This window comes from Schistocerca gregaria, chromosome 8, assembly GCF_023897955.1.
Source record: "Schistocerca gregaria isolate iqSchGreg1 chromosome 8, iqSchGreg1.2, whole genome shotgun sequence".
NCBI classification, from domain to species: Eukaryota; Metazoa; Arthropoda; class Insecta; order Orthoptera; family Acrididae; genus Schistocerca; species Schistocerca gregaria.
Genome location: NC_064927.1, coordinates 413579387 through 413602279, shown reverse-complemented (window position 1 = coordinate 413602279; position 22893 = coordinate 413579387).

Genomic DNA, 22893 nt, shown 5'->3' with positions numbered 1-22893 from the left:
ACCGTGCTGGATCCCAACGGCCTCCTATCACTAGCAGTCGAGATGACAGGCATCTTATCCGCATTGCTGTAACGGAACGTGCAGCCAAGTCTCGATCCCTCAATCAACAAATGGGGACGTTTGCAAGACAACAACCATCTGCACGAACAGTTGGACGGCGTTTGCAGCAGCATGGACTATCAGCTCGGAGACCATGGCTGTGGTTACCCTTGACGCTGCATCACAGAGAGCCGCGCCTGCGATGGTGTACTCAACGACGAACCTGGGTGCACTAATGCAAAAACGTCATTTTTTCGGATGAATCCAGGTTCTATTTACAGCATCGTGATGGTCGCATCCATGTTAGGCGACATCGCGGTAAATGCACATTGGGAGCGTGTATTCGTCATCGCCGTACTGGCGTATCACCCGACGTGATGGTATGCGTTGCCACTGGTAACATGTCTCGGTCACCTCTTGTTCGCATTGACGGCACTTTGAACAGTGGACATTACATTTCAGATGTGTGACGACCCGTGGCTCTACCCTTCATTCGATCCCTGCGAAACCCTACATTTCAGCAGGATAATGCACGACTGCATTTTGCAGGTCCTGTACGAGTCTTTCTGGATACAGAAAATGTTCGACTGCTGCCCTGGCCAGCACATTCTCCAGATCTCTCACCAATTGAAAACGTCTGGACAATGGAAGCCGAGCAACTGGCTCCTCACACTGCGCCAGTCACTACTCTTGATGAACTGGGGTATCGTGTCGAAGCTGCATGGACAGCTGTACCTGTACACGCCATCCAAGTTCTATTTGATTTGATGTCCAGGCCTATCAAGGCCATTAGTATGGCCAGAGGTGGTTGTTCTGCGTACTGATTTCTCAGGATCTATGGACCACAATTGCGTGAAAATTAAATCACATGTCAGTTCTAGCACAATATGTTTGTCCAATCAATACCCGTTTATAATCTGCATTTCTTCTTGGTGTAACAATTTTAATTGCAAGTAGTGTAGATTGGTTGTGGGATCTGGAAGTATGGGTCATTCCATTTATTTAATCGTTTGGGAGTTCAGTATTCTGAGATCCACAGTGTCAAGAGTGTGCCAAGAATACCACATTTCAGACATTACCTCTCACCATGGACAATGCAGTTTCCGGCGTGCTTCACATAATGACCTAGAGCAGTGGGTGACGCGCAGGATTAGCCGAACGGTCGAGGGCGCTGCATTCATGGTCTGTGCGGCTGGTACCGGCGGAAGTTCGAGTCCTCCCTCGGGCATGGGTGAGTGTGTTTGTCCTTCTGATAATTTAGGTTAAGTAGTGTGTAAGCTTAGGGACTGATGACCTTAGCAGTTAAATCCCATAGGACTAAAAAAAAAAAAACAGTGGGGTTTGCGTAGAGTAGTCGGTGCTGACAGACGAGCAACAGTGAGTGGGAAAAACCTCAGAAATCAATGTTGGGTGTACGAGGAACGTATTCGTTAGTGCAGTGCGGCGAAATTTGGCTTTAATGGGCTATGGCTGTAGGCGACCGACGCGAGTGCCTTCGCTAGCAGCACGACATCGACTCCAGCGCCTCTTCTGAAGTCTTGGCCGTATCGCTTGGAACCTAGACGACTGGAAAACTGAAGCCTGGTCAGTCTTGTATCGACATCAGTTGGTAAGAGCTGATAGCAGGGACAGAGTGTGGCGCAGGCCCTACGAACGCATGGACCAAAGTTGTCAACAAGGCGCTGCGTTAGATTGTGGCGGCTTCACAATGGTTGGTGCTGTCCGACGCCGATCATTGACTGCAAGTGGTTATGTTCGGCTTCCTGGACAACATTTTCAGCCATTAATGAACGTTCCCAAATAACGACATCATTTCACCCGACCGCAATCGTTCATGACAGGTCAGTTCGTGCACAAAACCCCGCATCGGCAACACATTCGGAATTATGGACGGCTATAAAGCAGTAAGGCTTAATACAGGGGACTTCAAATGACTTGTGGAACGCAAGCCCGGTGAGCTGCTGCACTGCGCCGAGCTAAAGGACATCCTGAGAGTAAAGGTATCCTGTGATACATTGTTGCAAACACCTCAAGTCTTTTTTTCTTTTGCAATATAAGCAACGTATCTTGTGGGCTCTGGAGTAAACCTTAGATCCCACTTCGTTACATCCCATACATGTTCAATTAACAAGGGACCTAGTGGACATGCTGGACACGGCGATTATTGTACACCACGATCGTTTTACGTCACAGCAGGACGTTCAAATGCCTGCCAAATAAAATATTATTTTCTTGCAGCAGACATAGCAGAAGTGTTGTTGTTGTCTTCAGTCCTGAGACTGGTTTGATGCAGCTCTCCATGCTACTCTATCCTGTGCAAGCTGCTTCATCTCCCAGTACCTACTGCAACCTACATCCTTCTGAATCTGCTTAGTGTACTCATCTCTCGGTCTCCCTCTACGATTTTTACCCTCCAAGCTGCCCTCCAATGCTAAATTTGTGATCCCTTGATGCCTCAAAACATGTCCTACCAACCGATCCCTTCTTCTAGTCAAGTTGTGCCACAAACTTCTCTTCTCCCCAGTCCTATTCAATACCTCCTCATTAGTTACGTGATCTATCCACCTTATCTTCAGCATTCTTCTGTAGCACCACATTTCGAAAGCCTCTATTCTCTTCTTGTCCAAACTAGTTATCGTCCATGTTTCACTTCCATACATGGCTACACTCCAAACAAATACTTTCAGAAACGACTTCCTGATACATAAATCTATATTCGATGTTAACAAATTTCTCTTCTTCAGAAATGCTTTCCTTGCCATTGCCAGTCTACATTTTATATCCTCTCTACTTCGACCATCATCAGTTATTTTACTTCCTAAATAGCAAAACTCCTTTACTACTTTAAGTGTCTCATTTCCTAATCTAATTCCCTCAGCATCACCCGATTTAATTTGACTACATTCCATTATCCTCGTTTTGCTTTTGTTAATGTTCATCTTATATCCTCCTTTCAAGACACTGTCCATTCCGTTCAACTGCTCTTCCAAGTCCTTTGCCGTCTCTGACAGAATTACAATGTCATCGGCGAACCTCAAAGTTTTTACTTCGTTTCCATGAATTTTAATACGTACTCCAAATTTTTCTTTTGTTTCCTTTACTGCTTGCTCAATATACAGATTGAATAACATCGGGGAGAGGCTACAACCCTGCCTCACTCCTTTCCCAACCACTGCTTCCCTTTCATGCCCCTCGACTCTTATTACTGCCATCTGGTTTCTGTACAAATTGTAAATAGCCTTTCGCTCCCTGTATTTTCCCTGCCACCTTTAGAATTTGAAAAAGAGTATTCCAGTCAACATTGTCAAAAGCTTTCTCTAAGTCTACAAATGCTAGAAACGTAGGTTTGCCTTTTCTTAATCTTTCTTCTAAGATAAGTCGTAAGGTCAGTATTGCCTCACGTGTTCCAACATTTCGACGGAATCCAAACTGATCCTCCCCGAGGTCTGCATCTACCAGTTTTTCCATTCGTCTGTAAAGAATTCGCGTTAGTATTTTGCAGCCGTGGCTTATTAAACTGATAGTTCGGTAATTTTCACATCTGTCAGCACCTGCTTTCTTTGGGGTTGGAATTATTATATTCTTATTGAAGTCTGAGGGTATTTCGCCTGTCTCATACATCTTGCTCACCAGCTGGTAGAGTTTTGTCATGACTGGCTCTCCCAAGGCCGTCAGTAGTTCTAATGGAATGTTGTCTACTCCGGGGGCCTTGTTTCGACTCAGGTCTTTCAGTGCTCTGTCGAACTCTTCACGCAGTATCGTATCTCCCATTTCGTCTTCATCTACATCCTCTTCTATTTCCATAATATTGTCCTCAAGTACATCGCCCTTGTATAAACCTTCTATATACTCCTTCCACCTTTCTGCCTTCCCTTCTTTGCTTAGAACTGGGCTGCCATCTGAGCTCTTGATATTCATACACGTGGTTCTCTTCTCTCCAAAGGTCTCTTTAATTTTCCTGTAGGCAGTATCTATCTTACCCCTAGTGAGATAAGCTTCTACATCCTTACATTTGTCCTCTAGCCATCCCTGTTTAGCCATTTTGCACTTCCTTTCGATCTCATTTTTGAGACGTTTGTATTCCTTTTTGCCTGCTTCTTTTACTGCATTTTTATATTTTCTCCTTTCATCAATTAAATTCAATATTTCTTCTGTTACCCGTGGATTTCTAGCAGCCCTCGTCTTTGTACCTACTTTATCCTCTGCTGCCTTCACTACTACATCCCTCAGAGCTACCCATTCTTCTTCTACTGTATTTCTTTCCCCTATTCCTGTCAATTGTTCCCTTATGCTCTCTCTGAAACGCTGTACAACCTCTGGTTCTTTCAGTTTATCCAGGTCCCATCTCCTTAATTTACCACATTTTTGCAGTTTCTTCAGTTTTAATCTACAGGTCATAACCAATAGATTGTGGTCAGAGTCCACATCTGCCCCTGGAAATGTCTTACAACTTAAAACCTGGTTCCTAAATCTCTGTCTTACCATTATATAATCTATCTGATACCTTTTAGTATCTCCAGGGTTCTTCCACGTATACAACCTTCTTTCATGATTCTTAAACCAAGTGTTAGCTATGATTAAGTTGTGCTCTGTGCAAAATTCTGCTAGGCGGCTTCCTCGTTCATTTCTTAGCCCCAATCCATATTCACCTACTATGTTTCCTTCTCTCCCTTTTCCTACACTCGAATTCCAGTCACCCATTACTATTAAATTTTCGTCTCCCTTCACTATCTGAATAATTTCTTTTATTTCATCGTACATTTCTTCAATTTCTTCTTCATCTGCAGAGCTAGTTGGCATATAAACTTGTACTACTGTAGTAGGTGTGGGCTTCGTATCTATCTTGGCCACAATAATGCGTTCACTATGCTGTTTGTAGTAGCTTACCCGCATTCCTATTTTCCTATTCATTATTAAACCTACTCCTGCATAACTCCTATTTGATTTTGTGTTTATAACCCTGTAGTCACCGGACCAAAAGTCTTGTTCGTCCTGCCACCGAACTTCACTAATTCCCACTATATCTAACGTTAACCTATCCATTTCCCTTTTTAAATTTTCTAATCTACCTGCCCGATTAAGGGATCTGACGTTCCACGCTCCGATCCGTAGAACGCCAGTTTTCTTTCTCCTGATAACGACATCCTCCTGAGTAGTCCCCGCCCGGAGATCCGAATGGGGGACTATTTTACCTCCGGAATATTTTACCCAAGAGGATGCCATCATCATTTAATCATACAGTAAAGCTGCATGTCCTCGGGAAAAATTACGGCTGTAGTTTCCCCTTGCTTTCAGCCGTTCGCAGTACCAGCACAGCAAGGCCGTTTTGGTTAATGTTGCAAGGCCAGATCAGTCAATCATCCAGACTGTTGCCCCTGCAACTACTGAAAAGGCTGCTGCCCCTCTTCAGGAACCACACGTTTGTCTGGCCTCTCAACAGATACCCCTCCGTTGTGGTTGCACCTACGGTACGGCCATCTATATCGCTGAGGCACGCAAGCCTCCCCACCAACGGCAAGGTCCATGGTTCATGGGGGGAGGATAGCAGAAGTATGACCATAAAATATGACGTACTGAAACAAGCTCTGGTTTATTTTTCCTGCAGAAACAGCAAATGTGATTGCGAGTTTTAACCGATGGCCTGAACCCACGCCCACAATAAAACCTGGGCTGTGACCCGTATGTCGTGGACGAATGCACTCTGAAACAGACAGGTCACCAGACGTACGCAACACACGTGTACATCTATCTCTCACCTACATTCAGCACCTACTGCCATCACTGAAGACGACAGAACACCATTTCACCCTCCAGTCTACTCATTCAGGACAGAATAGCAGCAAAACTTCGTGGTGTCGTGGCGTCAGTGGTACCCTGGCCCGAGACACAGGTTATCTTAGTCCGGGTGCAAGCAGACAGTTCACGATGAGAGCAGCTACATCATATGCCAACATGTCATCCCTGTAAGACCTTCGGTTGGCCACGGCTGCTCGCACAAAGCGTCCAACTTAACGTGGGTCTGTACGACACACACATCGAGAACTTGGTTTACAGGAGTGGGAATGTTAGACCAGAACTGAAGACAGCGACACACCTCTGATATATTCTGTCTGAGACGTGCAGCAGTCCGTCGATATGTCCGTCCAGCTCCCCACAGGCTCAAGTCCGAATTCGTTCATATGGCCGCAAGTGTTCAATATGAGCGCTTTCTCTTCGGAGGGGCACTTTTTTTTTTTTTCTAAAGCAGGAGGGGGGGATTGAGAGAGGATAAACGCCTTGCCACTGACTGTCATTTGGTTTCCGGATCACATTGGTGGCACCAACTCTTCACTCCTGTAATAATACGGATGTCTATCAACGTGTGACCTTGGTACTTCGAGCGATTCCACGAGATGCGTTTTCTGACAGTTTCCAACTGGTTTACAGCCGATATCAGAAGTTTAGAAGTGTGCTGTAAGTCATGGTCATTACATATCTTATTTTTTAAATGTTCAAATAGTTCAAATGGCTCTGAGCACTATGGAACCTAACATCTGAGGTCATCAGTCCCCTAGAACTTAGAACTACTTAAACCTAACTAACCTAAGGACGTCACACATATCTTTGCCAGAGACAGGATTTGAACCTGCGACCGTAGTGGTCGCACTGTTCCAAACTGAAGCGCCTAGAACCGTTCGGCCACAGAAGCCGGCTTTAAACGTTCAAATGTGTGTGAAATCTTAAGGGACCAAAGTGCTGAGGTCATCGGTCCGTAGACTTACACACTACTTAAACTAACTTAGACTAACTTACGCTATGAAGAACACACACACCATGCCCGAGGGAGAACTCATACCTCCGGCGGAAGGGGCCGCGCAATCCGTGGCATGGCGCCTCTAATCGCGCTGTCACTCCGCGCGTCTTGGATATCTTGTTTGTACCTCTTCTTTCCTCTATTTTCTTACAGCGTTCACCGGACTTCCCCGCCACAGCATGTACATATTCCGTAAGCCACGGTTAACTCTATGGCAGAAAGTACATCGGTGCAACATGATTGACTTTCTTATCCTGTCCTAAAGAGAACTGTGCGAGGCAAATATGGCTGCCTGTACACTTCTGTGCGTGTCCTAGTCTTTATCGTATTATTCTCGTGATCTCTACCAGAGACAGTTCGAAGCGTGATTGTCGACGATCCTACACCAAAGACCATAAAGCTTGAAAGTTTCTTTAAAAATTTATTCTCAGCTTTGCTGAGACTTTCTGTTTATTGAGTTGGGATTAGCAATTGCTTTACTTGGATTGAAAGGTTGTTTGAGAAGCTGCGTCTATTGCAAACAATGAATCGAAAAAGAAGTTAATCTGATTGCATGATTTCCAAAAAATGGCTCTGAGCACTATGGGACTTAACGTCTATGGTCATCAGTCCCCTAGAACTTTAAGAACTACTTAAACCTAACTAACCTAAGGACAGCACACAACACCCAGCCATCACGAGGCAGAGAAAATCCCTGACCCCGCCAGGAATCCATGATTTCCAAGACAGTGTACTTAATCGCCTAATAAAGAAAACCAGATCTCTAAGATCACTTAAGAGATCGTAACACTGTTTCATTCTCCTTTACTTCTCTAACATGAAATCTGATATAACCTTAACTGATTTGTGGTTGTGTGAAAGGAAGTCACTCCAAATCAAAATATTTTTTTTTTCTTTTTGTGCTTTGTCTTACCTGTTGGAAAGAGTAACGCTCCGGCAACTGGTCTCTGGAATCTGCCACTGCTGCCGTCATTCGAAGCTACTAAAAAGGTGCATTTCATTTTCCAGGCCGCAAACTAACTACAGGTAAACACCAAGGGCAATGAGTCCACGAAATGCGTCTGCGTTTCAAACTGCAGTTGTATAACCTTATGTAATAAATAACAAAGATTGAGAAACGAATGATGACGTGGTAAGTCACATTAATGCTGATTCCTTTACAATATATATATATATATATATATATATATATATATATATATATATATATATATATATATATATATATGCGTGTGTGTGTGTGTGTGTGTGTATGTGTGTGTGTGTATTATAGGGTGTGGCTTTCAAAATTGTTTGCCGCAATATTGGGCGAAATACACACAGCATTAAAATAAAGTGGAAATAAACGTTGTTCACCTCCAAGAGGAAAACCTTTAACATAACGCTAGACCCCCTGCACCCCACCCGGACGTGAGAGGTGACTTTGAAACTTTAAATAAGAACGCCTATTTTTTATTGTAGATTTGGATTCTCCGTGAAAAAGGTCTATAACTTTTGTACGAAACATTTCTTTCGTTTCATGATAGATGGCGCTGTAATCACAAACATGGAAATGAGGAGACAGTTGTTGCAAAACGGTGCTATCTCAGACAAATACACATCCGATTAAGACATCGAAGTACTGTTTTGATATTTATGATAATGCTGTCATGTGAAAATTGCCGAATCGAATGAAGCACAGACCGTGATCATGCGCTCAGTCCGCGGTCAGACTCTGCATGTTACTTCAGTGATTCAGGCTGTACAGATCTCGTCTACTGCCACCTCTAACACTGCCGACCCTCCTTCTTTGCAGTCCTTGCCAACCTCTACAACGTAATCCTTGCCACCGGCATCTACCCCGACGTGTGGAAAACCTCCCATATCTTGATGTTCTCTAACAATCCTCCATCTGATGCCTCTTTCTATCGCCCTATATGTCTCTCTTCAGTGTTCAGCAAGCTCTTGGAATCCATCTTTACCTGGTGCATCCATCACCACCTCCACCGACACCACCTCCTCCCCAACACCCAATGTGGCTTTTGACCTTCCATCTCTGCCGGTGACCAACTCCTACGCCTCTCTCATCTCCTCTCCCTCAACTCCCGTCGCTCCGCCATTTTTGTCCCCCTAGATCTCGTAAAGGCCTGCAACCGTTTCTGGCATCCCAGTCTCTTGTTCAAATTCCAGACCTATGCCCTTCCTGCCGAATTACGTCAATCTGCCTCCTTCCTCTCCCGCTACCCCTCCTATATTACCTTACATAACGCCGATTCTCGCACCTTCTACCCCTCCACAGGTGTACCCCAGGGCTCTGTCGTCTCGCTTCTCCTCTACCTCCTGTACACGGCAGATATGCCCCAACCCCCCTCTCCAGTACACCTCGTGCAGTATACTGATGACACCACCTTCCTTGCCCTCGCTCCTACCCTTCAACGGTCCCAACGCCTTCTCCAGAATCACCTTCACTTTTTTGCCAAATAATGTAACCAGTGGCTCCTGAAAATCAATCCTTCCCAGACCCAGGCAATCATCGTAGGTCGTACCACTCACTCCTTCCAGCTCCATGATTTCTCCCTTACCATCTGCACCTTTCCTGTCAGCCTCTCCCCCACCCTTACCATTGACCGTCACCTCACCTGGATCCCTCATCTCTGCTCTATCCAATACAAAGCCCACAACTGCCTCTGACTCCTCAAACTCCTCTCTGGCTGGACAAAGGGGTCGAACCCCTCTACCATCCTCCACACCTTCAAACCCTTAATCCATCCCATCCACTGTTATGCCAGTCCCACCTGGATATCTGCCCTCCAGATCCTCGAACGCCATGCACACTGTCTCGCCTTCCGCATATGCCTCCCTGATTCCTTTCCCCCAGCTGTTCTTATTCCTCAAACATATCTGCATACTCTACACCTCCCACCGCCTTGATCCCCCTCATCCTCTGGTTGCTCCTCTCCTTTCCAACCCCGCCCTTTGTCACGCCTTCACTGTTGTGTCCCCCCCTAGCCTCCTTCTCTACACTCTTAATCTCCTTTCCCAAGGTGGCTTCTGTCTACTTCCCCTCCCAGATGATGTCCTCTCTCCCTCCATTTACCCCTCCTATGAACATTCATCCTCATCTCGCCCTCCCTTCCTCTGTCCTTTTTCCAGGCTCCCTCTCCCCCCATTCCATCCTGTGTTTTCCCTGCCTACCCTCTCCCTGCCTCTCTCTCTCCACGGAGTGCTTTTGCATCCACCCCTCCCTCTGTCCTGTCCCTCTTATGAGCCATCTCCCTCCGCCGATCATCCCCCCCCCCACTTCGTTTCTCCTCTCCTTCACCACTTTTTTCCCTTCATCTGTCCACCCCCCCCCCCCCCTGCCCATCTTCCCTTGAGTGTGGTGTGTCATCTTCTTGACAACTTTTAAGTGCAGTGTTTCATGTGAGTGTTAAGTGTTGTACGTCTGTTCCGGAGTGTTGCGAACAGAAATCATACTGTCCCTTGGTGTGATTTTTTATATCTCTTGCGAACAGAAAGCAGACTGTTGCAGTATTTTTTTTAATTGTCTGTCTGCTATTTTACCTGTCTGCTTCCTATGTGTTTTATTAACATCGCCAACCCTTTGTTTTATGTTTTAACTTTCACAATTTTCCGCCATTTTACAATTTAATTCATCGTTTTTATAGCCTGTTTTTATTGTTTATTATCTTCTTCTTATGTTTTAAAAATTCTGTAGGCTGTGAGCGGCGTACCAAGCTGCTGCCAGCCCGCCCCCTTTGAGGGAAATCGAAACTCAATAAAACAAAAAACAGGAAAAACACAGATCTCGTCGAAAGTGTGCCACGATGTTAACGACTGCGGAGAGGGGTCGTATAGTTGCCGCGAACTTTGAGGCTTATAGAAATGATGACGAATCTCGGCAAAATCATGTTGCTCTGTTACCCGATAGGAATTTTCCGTCTGCAGCGACGTTTGGCAGTATTGTCCACCTGTTTATGGAAACGGAACTGTTAAACCTAGAAAAAGCGTCCGAGCGCGGCCTGTGACAACCGAAAATAACATAGTGAATGTTTTAGCTGCGGTTGCTGCAAATCCTAACATTAGTTCACGGCAAATTGAGCGAAGCTCAGGAATTTGGCAAAGAAGTGTTCTACGCATACACGTCAATGGCATCCATTTCATTTACTGCTGCATCAAGAACTGCGTGGTGACGATTTTCACAATAACCTGAATGTCTGCTACTGGAGACGGGAAAAACTGGCAGTCAATGATAATTTCATTTCACACATATTTTTCTCCGATAAATCAAATGTTACGAATCGTCTTTAAATGAATCGACACAATATGCATTATTGGTCAGTGGAGAATCCCCATTGGGTAAGGCAAGTTGAACGTCAACGCCCATAGAGTGTCAACGTTTGGTGCGGTATTTTAGGTACGCAGGTAATTGGCCCATACTGCATAGAAGGTAACCTCACCAGTCAAATGTACTGCGACATGGTGGGTAATGTTGTTCTCATGCTATCAGTCGATGTTCCATTGCAAACAGGACTGGATATTTGGTTTCAAGACGATGGATGCCCATCTCATTATTTACGGCTAGCTTGAAAAGTTTTGAATCGAAACTATTTGGGTCGACGGATTGGACGGGGAGATCCTCAAACGAGGCCGGCACGTTAACCCGATTTTACGTCTTCCGATTGTTTCCTGTGGTGATGGCTAAAAGCGACAGTTTACACGGATGTACCAAAAAGTCCCAAAGATACGCGGCAGCGAATTCGCAATGAATGTGCAAACATTAGCGCAGAGACACCAAGACATGTAGGATTTTCATTCAGACACAGAATTGCAATGTGAAATAGAAACAACGGATATTTCGAACATTTGCTGCACTGAAACACTTGCGAGCTGCAGGGGAACTCACAGTAGTCAAGCACCCCTAGATAGTGAGAGACAAGGGGGCTCACCAAATTCAAGCACAGCGAAGGAAACACATTACTACTACGTCCACGTTGTTGTTTCTGGGTAACGCTAAATGTAGTCTATGAATGCATTGCGGGAGTTAGACGATGTCACATGATTGCATTATCCTAAATATCAAATAATGTACTTTGCTTTTCCTAGTCGGTTTTGTATTTTTGTGAGATATTACCGTTTTGCAACAATTGCCACTCTATATTCATGCATGCCGATTACAGCGCCATCTATCACGAAACGATAGAAATGTTTCATACAAAAGTTACATTTTTTTTTCCATGAAGAATCCCAATCTGCAATAAAAACTAGGGGTTCCTATTTGAGCTTTCAAAGTCAGCCCTCCACCTGCCCCCCCCCCCCCCCCCCCAGGAGTCAAAGCAATGAAAATGTTACCTTATTACGAAGTCTGCATCAAATCAGTCAAAAATCTTCCTCTCTCGCAGTAAAGATATTAAAAACCCTATCATGAAATCCGTTACCTCATTCTTTTAATATCGGTCATGTTACTTTCTCGATCGTGACTCACTTCATAATTACTCCAGTCTAAAAATAACAGTCGCGGCACTCCGTCTAGTATTAGTTACTCGCAGCGATAGCGGCTCCCCAAGCGGCCAGCAAGCGACACTTCTGAATACGATATTGGATGAGTGCGAGTACTAACGTTTATACTGGTTTGTAGCATAGTTTTTTTTACGATAGGGAGTGTATGTAGTGCCTTAAAAATCGACAATAACTAAAACAATGCACTTGATATGAGATTATTTAGTTTCCTGAAGACCCTGGGATATACGAAACGGTCCATTACAGGACGGTATATTTACGACTCTCGTGCAGCATTCATAAATTTACTGAAAAATATCGTTTCCCTTTAATAACAAAAAATAACTAGTAAACTCCGGGACACCCGACTGGCCCATACAGACGAAATATATCTACCACACAAAGCAGGATTTTGTTCGTTACACTTTCAACCAATTCAGTGAGTGTAGAACATATGAAACCTATACGGAGCGTAATACTTCCATTGTTAAACGTATCAAGTAATCCGCAACAACGGTAGCTTAAGGGAGAACCACACAGACATGATAATAGATCACCGAAAGCAATAAAACTCTTACCCAACACAGGGAAACCAGTTTCACACTTGCTAAATCTGAGGCACAAATGACAAGAATCTTCCACACACTCGCTTTTGAAGCAAAAGTAAGTAAATTTACAAAAACCAATCGTGCGTTAGAAATTCGAGTGGAGTGTAAGAAAGGACGAATCATTTTTAAGTGTCAAGGAAAGTTCCTATGACAACAAAACAGACAACAACAGAAATACATTCGTGAAATGTGTATATATTCTCTTGCTTTCAGCGGAATAAGCTGCAAATATAGACATAATATAAAGCATTTTTTCCATAAATTTATTGTAGCTTATGTCATTGAATGAGTGTGAATAGGTTGTTTTTAGATGTATTTCACGATAATTCATTTCTCTTGGGAACTTAATAAAAGTAATAATCATAAGTACCATTCCGTTAACTAATACAAAATAATTAAAAACAAACTTCATCCTTACGAATCGTGTGACTATCTGCTTCCTCACCGATTGGAGCGCTAGTGTCAGCAGTCAAACGGTAACCATTTTTACTCCAAAGGGTGTACACTGTTATTGTAATACGGTAGTTCAAATGGCCCTGAGCACTATGGAACTTAACATATTAGGTCATTAGTCCCCAAGAACTTAGAACTACTTAAACTTAACCAACCTAAGGACATCACACACATCCATGCCGGAGGCAGGATTGAGTCAGAGCCTAATCGTGGTTGCGGAGCGAAGGAAGAACGGCACAACTAAAGCACTGGAATGAAAAGTGCACTACCCTTGGTGAAGTGGATAGTCCATTATCGAACGGGTAGACGCTAGGTTTACATCTTCTGTATCCGTTTCACTAGAATGTGTTCCAGTTTCAACCGCCGTGCCAATTCCCATACTGCTATCGTCCTCACGTGCTGCTTGTTCATCTACAGAGGAACAATACGCAATCTTTTGACCAATTATGTTTGGCTATCTTCGATAAAGACTCCTTGGTTATTTGTTTTAGGGTAATTAAATTAATAGAGGAACCTTTTTTCTAGAATGTTTCGTTTTAGTTTGTTCCAGGTTAGTTCTTTAGGGTACAGATCAAAGTTAAACAGTGGGAGCTCCAGAACAGTACACCGCATTACGCTTTAGAAGTACCTCTGCTTCAAAAGCAAGCTTTGGTTTATCAAATCGCACGGTTTGCAGGGACTCAGGTCTTGTTAAGTTCGGAACGAAACTGATTTTGTTGTCAATGAATCCTCCAGTTACGTTCTCTCTGCGAGTTGCAGTCGTGGAGGCATTATGATACACAGCGCTTTCAAAAGCAACAACACTACAAGAAGGGATATTGTGTTTCTCTTCTAAACATTTGTGATAATAATAGTGGTAGTCATTAGATTTACATTTCCAATCATAAATTGACTCTGCTCCCTCTGCGAAACCCATTGCTCCTCCAGCGTGGACAACAACTGCTCTTTGCTCTGCACTGCTAATAGTCGTTACACCAGCAACTGCTTCATGCTGCCAGCAATTTTTCAGGGCGTAATGCGTGTGCACCAACGTTTCGTCCGTGAATCCGTCTGTTTTATATGGCCCGTTTTCATTATTTATGATTGTTCTGAAATATCCCGCATGCTTTGTAACAATGTCAAAACATTCTGTTAATATGCTTCTGTTATTTTTACATTTTTTGAAACGAAATCCCATCTCTTCCAAGGTTCCGAAATACAGGGTGTCTCAAACGTTTTGGATCAAATTGAAACAGGTGATAGTGGGTCTACGACCGATGATACTGAGATATGGAACCAAAGTTCAGGAATACATATTCATTGTGCAATGGAAATGCACAGCGTACACAGCATAACACGAATGTAGCTTGATGTGATGTTTCAAGCTTTCCCGGCCTATTGATTGTTCCATAAAAACACGGGAGAACTGCCGGATATTAGTAACGCCCTGCCACGATATTTCGGCGCAGAGTCTTCTGGCCATCTTCAGGTGAGTGCCACTGTAGTAGTACTGGCGAGTACGCGCTGAGCTCCGCTCCGTTAAAGACGACCTGGACCTGCGTAAATCTGATGTTTACAAAATTCCGTGTGAATGCGGCAGACCATATATAGGTCAAACGACACGAACTGTGCAGGAACGCATTGTGGAACACCAACGACATACTCGCCTTCTCCAACCAACCAAATCCGCAATCGCTGAACATTGTATTTCCACGGACCATTCCATAAATTACAACGAAACAAAAATTGTGGCCCATACATCAAACTTTTGGAGCTGGATTATCAATTAATCTGTGGAAACAAGATTGTCTGACAACGAGACTCTCATCAATCGAGATAGCGGTTATCAGCTGAACTCTGCTTGGTATCCTGTTATAGAGAAACTTCGTAGTCGACGTAGTTATCTGCATAAAGATGGAAATCGACCTGACACCGATACGCCATGCTTTCCCAGTGGAGGGCGCGAGGCGCAGCGCACGGAGCTGTTATGAACGCACAAGCTGAGCAGCGCATGCGCAATGACACCTCACTATGGCTTTAAATATCGGAGCTCAGCGCGTACTCGGCAGTACAACTACAGGGGCACTCACCTGAAGATGGCCAAAAGACTGCGCAGAAATATCGTGGCAGGACGTTACTGATATCCAGCAGTTCTCCCGTGTTTTTATGGAACAAGAATGTAGCCTTTTTACTGCCTCCGCGTTCGACGGGTCCACGTTACCTGGTGTTCCTGCGAGATGCGATTCCAAAATTCTTGGGGACCGTACTTCTTGTTGTCCGCTAAAGGATGTGGTATTAACTCAGCGGTGCGCCAGCCCACTTTGACGTTTATGTCTGCGAACAGAACAAATCGTTTAAATGACTCTAAGCACTATGGGCCTTAACATCTGAGGTTATCAGTCCCCTAGACTTAGAACTACTTACACCTAACTAACTTACGGACATCACACACATCCATGTCCGATGCAGGATTCGAACCTGCGACCGTAGCGGCAGCGCGGTTCCGGACTGAAGCGCCTGTCGCTCGGCCACCGCTGCCGGCACGAGCAGAACAACACGCACCCTCACCGTTGGATTGAAAGGGCAGGTCTTGTCCCATGGCCAGCCGGATTTCTCACCTCCGTTTATGTCAAGGCGTTTGTGTAAGAAACCCTTGGAGAAACGGATGAAGACCACTTTGGTAGGGTAGAAGTTACGTGTCTACTGGTACAAGCGAGATGAGGGTCTTTGCGAGAGTGCGGCAAAACTAAATGCGCCATTGCCATGCATGCATTGAGACCGGTGGTTTTCACTTTGCACAGTCACTACGAATTACATTGCTGTTATCATGTGTACGCTGTGTATGTCCACAATATGAATAAAAATGCATTTTCAACCGTTGGTTCCCCACCTCCATATAATCGGTTGTGGACCCACTATGCCGCGCGGGATTAGCCGAACGGTCTAGGCGCTGCTGTCATGGCCTATGCGGCTGATCCCGGCGGAGGTTCGAGTCCTCCCTCGGGCATGGGTGTGTGTGTGTGTGTGTGTGTGTCCTTAGGATAATTTAGGTTAAGCAGTGTGTGAGCATAGGGACTGATGACCTTATCAGTTAACTCCCATAAGAAAAAAATGGTTCAAATGGTGTTGGTGGTTAGTGTTTAACGTACCGTCGATAACGGGGTCATTAGAGACGGAGCGCAAGCTCGGGTTAGGGAAGGAAATCGGCGGTGCCCTTTCGAAGGAATCATCCCGGAATGTTCCTGAAACGATTTAGGGAAATCACGGAAAACCTAAATCAGGTGGGCTGGAGACGGGATTGAACCGTCGTTCTCCCGAATGCGAGCCCAGTGTGCTAACCACTGCGCCACCTCGCTCGGTTGGTTCAAATGGCTCTGAACACTATGGGACTTAACATCTATGGTCATCAGTCCCTTAGAACTTAAACCTAACTAACCTAAGGACATCACACAACACCCAGTCATCAAGAGGCGGTGAAAATCCCTCACCCCGCCAGGAATCGAAGAAGTCCCATAAGATTTCACACACATTTGGTCATTTTGGATCCACTATCACCCACTTCAATTTCACTCTAATGGTTTGAGACTCCTTGTCTCTTCCCTTTACCCCTGAAAATTTTCTCTATATTTTCGGAAAATATAAGCAGAAACGTTAGCATTTCCTTCTTCTGTTCATAATACTCCAAAATTTATTTTCGAATAAGTGCTTTATCCAAGTCGTATAGAGAAACGTGTTTTCTAGAGCACCTTTGTCATCCATGAGCTTTAATTTTTTCACCAGTTTTTCCAGCTTTCTTACAGTGTTTCTAAATATATTTTTCCTGTTATTATTGACTTCTCTCCATTTGTACACCCAGCAAGATAGCAGTCTGTACAGGTAACAGCTCGTAACTCTAATTCCTTTTGTCCGCAGCTAGTGGTCTAGTGGCTAGCGTAGCTGTATTACGTGGTCCCGGTTTCGATTCACTGCCAGGGATCTTCTCCGCCCAGGGACTGTGTGTTTGTGTTGTCGTCATCATTTCATCATCATTCGTCAAAGTGTGTAGATAGAACTTTGTAAAGATTGTGAATTTTTACGAGCGCTGATAACCGCGCATCTGAGCGCCCCTCAACCGAAACTTCATCATCATCATCTAACTTCTTTTTTCTGAGCGGAACTGTACAACCTTGAATACAAGCTCTTTTTCACCAAAATTTGTCCACTCTTGTTTCCCACTCTCTGAGGTATTCACGTTTATCGATAACACCGCACGGCACTACTGGCGATATTTCATGGGAACACGCAGAAACTCTTGATAGAGTAACAACAACAGACCTGAAAGCATGCACAGTGCGATGTGTCTTCCAAAGTGCACTGTACTTGTTTACTGAACGTCACCGGGTGTTTCCGATTACGGCCACTATGCATCAATTGCAACAATATCGTAGTTGGGTAGTTCTATTGCCAAAGTCAATAATCGTACGGCTGAACTCTCCAAAGCATCCGCTCCGGGCGTGACGGGCAGAGCTTCAAGTTTGTTTCCGTAGCCGGGTTCGCTGATGGTGTCTGTGTGTGGTGGTAGGGCGCGTTCTACGTCTGTCGCTACGGCGTGGGTGTTTATGGTGTCGAGGTGACAGCATTTTGATATTGGCAAGTCCTTGCGTCACATGTAATGCAGCTGCGAGTGTCGCGATATTTGAAATAAGCTGCAGTGAGCTTATTATAATCTAGGCTGCTGCTGGTACCGTGTTGGAGCTCCGCTTAAAAACATAGTGCACGTCTGATCCCTACATGTATTTTACGCAGCCAACAGCTAGTGCCCGAATCATTTTGTAATCATTGTCTGGCTACTTCTGGTCTGAGTTTGTCACCTTGCGGCGTATTTTGGGATAACTGTAGTTTTATCAGAAATTTAGACAGTTAAATTAACCTATTATATGTTACAGAGTTTAAGTTGTGCTAGAGGACGGAAACTGTCAAAAGTGTAACCTGGAATTTCATTCTGCTTATAAGGGATTACGGAAAACAGCTGATATCATATCATCATCTTCTTCCTTTCAAGGATTAGCCTGTTGCCTGTACTTAGTTCACAAAGAGATTCATTCCCATCTTTTTTGAGGTCTCCCAATGTCTCTTCTCCTATTCGACTTGTAGTTCAGGATCGTCTGGGGAATTCTGTGCCCTATCATTCTCATGAGGTGTTTCTACAGTCTTCACAATACTTTCGAATTTTTTAATTGATGTTCAAAACACAGGGTGCTTCAGAAAGAATATACGTATTACGAAGTATTATTTTGGTCCAATTATCGATCGCTGCGCCTCGGCTCGGCTATTGGAGAAACGAGTATACAGTCTAGTTTATATTAGCCGGTAGACGACAGTTGTCTTATGTTTTGCTTGGTAACCGTCATATGTTTGAAATAGCTACTCAGCAGCAGAAATCATTTTGTGTTCTCGAGTTTGCGAAGTGCAATTATGCGATTGCAGTGCAAAGATGTCTCAGGTTGAGGAAACAAATTGATCCTCCGAATGAGTGGAACATTCGCAGATGGTATCGACAGTTTCTAGATACAGGAAGTGTATGTAAAGGAAAGAGGCCTGACCGCCCTCGTGTTCCTGAAGGAAATTTTGCACGAATTCAAACTGATTTCCAACGTAGTGCTAGTCGGGAGTCACGAATGACAAGGACAATTTGGCGTGTTCTGAGACTTCGGTTGGTTATGAAGGCGTACAAGTTACAGCTGTTACAAGCTCTGCGGCCTGACGACAAACGCAAACGTGTGGCATTTTCTAACGAGATTCTTAATGCTGTTGACAATGACAACACTTTCACATCATGTTCAGTGATCAAGCGACTTTCCTTGTTAGTGATCAGGTAAACAATGCTGGAATTTGGGGCCTACAGAACCTACATGCAGCCATTGAACGTGTACGAATTTCGCCCAAAGACAATGTGTTGTGTGCGATATCCCGATCGTATGTTTACGGTCCATTCTTCTTTGATGGAAACACGGTTACCGTCAGCACTACCTCGCTATGTTACAAATCTGGTCGTTTCCGAGACTGCACGAAGATAACTTCATTTTTCAAGAAGACCGGCCACCCCTTCACTGGAGTCGCGCCAACTGTGTGATCATCTGAAAAACTCTACCGAACCGTTGGATTGGTCGTGAAGTTGCTGGCGACTTAGCATGTCTCAGCTGGGCTCCACGGTCACCGGATTTGACACCCTCGGACTTCTTCCTGTAGGGTTTCGTTAAAGACAACATTTACGTACCATCACTCCCACAGAACCTAGAAGAGTTGATGAACCGGTTCCGTATTGCCATAACATCAGTGACGAAAGACATTCTTGCCCGAGTATGGGAGGAATTTGAGTATTGATGTGATATTGTTCGTGTCGCTGACGAAGGACATACTGAACATCTGTAATCTGAACTTGAGAGGTTCCGTAAATGTGTGTGTAAAGTTTTATATTTGTATGTATTTAAGTTTAATAAATATATGCATTCGAAATACTTATATTCCTTTTGATACACCATGTATAATTCTGTTCCAATATCATCATTTGTGTCTTCTTGTGCTGCCCTTCGTCTACCATTTGAAGCTCATACCTACTGTCTGAATTTTTTCATCTTCTTCGTTTTTTACTCAGCTTTCGCTTCCGTAGGGTAATACAGGAGCCCTATTACTTTATAGAACTTCATCATGGTTTCTATTTGTATTTTACTAACCACTGTTCTGCTAATAGTACAACAGTCAGATTCAAATGTGTGTACATTATTTTCAATGTTAGCCTCAAAATCGAAACATATACGGCAGTCTAAGTATGAGATTTGAGAGACTTGTTCTCAAATTTAATCATCCAAGACAATTTTTTTATCTGACTCTGTATTTTTCTCAGTATGCTATAATTTTCATTTTATTACTAGAATTGTAAAACCTTATTACTTGTATGTTTCGTCTAGCTCGTCTACTGTTCTTTCGAGATCACCTTTATTCTTTTGAACAATAACCATATCGTCTACAGACATAAGCATATATTCCAGTATTTGTCATTCTTTATCTCAATTCCCTCGTTTACTTTACATTTACGTTTACGAAGAATGAATCTATGTAAATATTAAAAAAAAGGTAACCGATAGTGCACACCACTTTCTTATGCCTTGGTTAATACTTATTTCATTGCTTAATAGTTATTTCTCCTTATTGATTCCTACATGTGTCATTACACTGCGTCAGGTTTTTTAAAAAACTTTTCACTACGTCTATTAGGTGATAAGGATATCTACATCCAGACATAATCTTGCGCAGGCTATCATGACTCACACGGTTAAAAAGCCCTCCCAAGGTCGATGGGGCTATATGGGTTTCTATATTAAATTCTCTATACTTATTAATAATGTTTCCAATTAGAAACACGTTATCTGTGCATGAAGGACCTAATATAAATCCGTTTAGTTTCTCAGAAATAATAGCTTCTGTGAAAATCTTCATGAAGTTATTGATTATCTTGGAACTTGTGGCCAGCGTTTAGAAATCTGATGCCACGATAGTTTCTACAGCCATTACGCATCCCTTTATTCAAAAGAGACATTATGCCTCATGTAGATCAGGGTCTCGGATCTTGCAGTTTCTCCAAGATATATTTATTTCGTAAACATTTCCTATCTGGTAATAACCCGAGTTATTTGATTGGTTCTATCTGTTCTGGTTTCTTATCTGTTCTTCATATCTTTCAAAGCCTCTTGTACCTCCACGTGCTGTTATCTCTAATTCATAAATTGAATATTGTTAAGCTGTTCTGTACTGTCATACAGTGAAGCTCTTAAGAACGCTATTCACTTGTAATGTTAAAGCTTTAAGAAAATTCGTTTGGTATTGAGCGTTTAATGCTTTTGTTGTATTTAAGTGCTAAAGCATCGAGAAACAGTTATTACGAAATACACGTAACAAAATATTGTATTTACCGAAGATAATTGGAACTACGAGTACCCTTACGTTTAATTGCGGAAGCTGTGACCAGCTAGTTAGAGTGTACTGCAAAATAAATATTTGGTTTGAAAAATGTGTTATCTCTAATCGGAAAACTCGCCCGGACACTCCAGTTGCTTATGCATCCGTTCTCTACCACCGTTTCGATATACATTGCCAGTAAAGAAATTAATATAGCCTTTCAGAGGCTTCCAAATTCGCTCAAGAATTATTGTTGCAACAGCGCATATGGAGTAAATTGGAAATGAGTACATTTACAAGCGATTGTGCGGTACCACGTAGCAGCCACGCAGAAACACTCATATTAGTACGTGGCAGCAATGTGGGCACTGACTCTGACATCCAGTCGATCGTACAGGTAGCGTATAACGTTAATGCACGCCCACTCGACCAGTTCATGAGGTTCTGTAAGTTTTCGCCTTCCAATATATACACTCCTGGAAATTGAAATAAGAACACCGTGAATTCATTGTCCCAGGAAGGGGAAACTTTATTGACACATTCGTGGGGTGAGATACATCACATGATCACACTGACAGAACCACAGGCACATAGACACAGGCAACAGAGCATGCACAATGTTGGCACTAGTACACTGTATATCCACCTTTCGCAGCAATGCAGGCTGCTATTCTCCCATGGAGACGATCGTAGAGATGCTGGATGTAGTCCTGTGGAACGGCTTGCCATGCCATTTCCACCTGGCGCCTCAGTTGGACCAGCGTTCGTGCTGGACGTGCAGACCGCGTGAGACGACGCTTCATCCAGTCCCAAACATGCTCAATGGGGGACAGATCCGGAGATCTTGCTGGCCAGGGTAGTTGACTTACACCTTCTAGAGCACGTTGGGTGGCACGGGATACATGCGGACGTGCATTGTCCTATTGGAACAGCAAGTTCCCTTGCCGGTCTAGGAATGGTAGAACGATGGGTTCGATGACGGTTTTGATGCACCGTGCACTATTCAGTGTCCCCTCGACGATCACCAGAGGTGTACGGCCAGTGTAGGAGATCGATCCCCACACCATGATGCCGGGTGTTGGCCCTGTGTGACTCGGTCGTATGCAGTCCTGATTGTGGCGCCCACCTGCACGGCGGCCAAACATGCATACGACCATCATTGACACCAAGGCAGAAGCGACTCTCATCACTGAAGACGACACGTCTCCATTCGTCCCTCCATTCACGCCTGTCGCGAAACCACTGGAGGCGGGCTGCACGATGTTGGGGCGTGAGCGGAAGACGGCCTAACGGTGTGCGGGACCGTAGCCCAGCTTCATGGAGACGGTTGCGAATGGTCCTCGCCGATACCCCAGGAGCAACAGTGTCCCTAATTTGCTGGGAAGTGGCGGTGCGGTCCCCTACGGCACTGCGTAGGATCCTACGGTCTTGGCGTGCATCCGTGCGTCGCTGCGGTCCGGTTCCAGGTCGACGGGTACGTGCACCTTCCGCCGACCACTGGCGACAACATCGATGTACTGTGGAGACCTTACGCCCCACGTGTTGAGCAATACGGCGGTACGTCCACCCGGCCTTCCGCATGCCCACTATACGCCCTCGCTCAAAGAC